Genomic DNA, 1390 nt, shown 5'->3' with positions numbered 1-1390 from the left:
CGTAATTTTTTTTTTCTTACCTTTTCCTTTTAGTGGTCTGAATCATGAATCAAGTGGAAGGATTTATAAAAAAAATGATGTTTCATTTTTCGATTTTATCCGATTATAAAATATTATACCTATGAGAAATAAAATCGTGAAGTTCCACCTAGATAAAAAAACACCCACACGTCTGAAATCCACAAAATTAAATTATATAGTTCAGGATACATCGCCCATTTTTGCAAGTGACTACTATCAAGCTAATTTTTAGTTTGTAGCTTTATTTTGATGAGACACCGAATAATTTCGAGTACGAAAGTCTCGATTGTGGTAGTTAACAGAGATAACAAGGATAAAAATTTTTGATTTGATGGTTCTCAAATATTTATTACTTACTAACTGAATTTTTTTTTTGTTCAATCTCAAGATAATTACCTAAATTATTCGAAAAAATATTTGTCCTACAAAACCTATGGTTTGTTCAAAGGGGGACTCCCTTTCCAAAGTGTATCGATAACGAGGTCATCATAAATGGTTACTAACAAGCTGATTTTTTTGTTTTCACTTAGTTAATGTTTATATAATTCAACAGACATATTGTCCTACAAATTGCGTAATAAATATTTGAGAACCATCAAATCAAAAAATTTTATCCTTGTTATCTCTGTTAGCTACCACAATCGAGAGTTTCGTACACGAAATTATTCGTTGTCTCATCAAAATAAAGCTACAAACGGAAAATCAGTTTGATAGTAGTCACTTGCAAAAATGGGCGATGTATCCTGAACTAATAGCACTTACTGAAAATTACTTGAAAGATTTAGAGTAATCTATTCTTATTCATCAATGATTTATTCATATGAAAAATTATCGTCACCTACCGTTTCTATCTGCGTATGGAAAAAATAAAAAACGTATTTCATAGAACGTTAAACAAAAAAAAACTTAAAAAGGGCATTAAAGGGGTGACAGACGTACGAGTAAGTACGCGAACTTGTGGCTCGACGACCTTTTTCGCTCGTGTGTCACCCCAAGTACGCGTACTTAAAAACCGTCGAGTAAGTTCGTTGACGATCCAACATGTTTGAAATCTTACTCGAAGCCCGCCTTGGCTCGCACGTCTGTCACCGCCGCGAGCCGAGTAAGTACGCGAACTTTAAAACCGCGACTTTAAAGTTCGTACGTCTATCAGCCCTTTTAGACTCGAGAAAATTGTGAAATTTACAAAGCATTATAATTGATTTCTAATTTATCTATAAAACGTCACAGAGTATACATACATTTTATTTTCTAAGTCATGACGTAGTTTAAAGTTCTACTTGATACGAGATGTCGCTGTTTTGTGCATTTACATAGGTAGCGCTAGATGTCGCTACATACATAATGTCGCACCAGTTTCCCGCTCAAA

This window comes from Colias croceus, chromosome 2 (assembly GCF_905220415.1).
Source record: "Colias croceus chromosome 2, ilColCroc2.1".
Lineage (NCBI taxonomy): Eukaryota > Metazoa > Arthropoda > Insecta > Lepidoptera > Pieridae > Colias > Colias croceus.
This window is presented reverse-complemented; position numbering follows the sequence as displayed.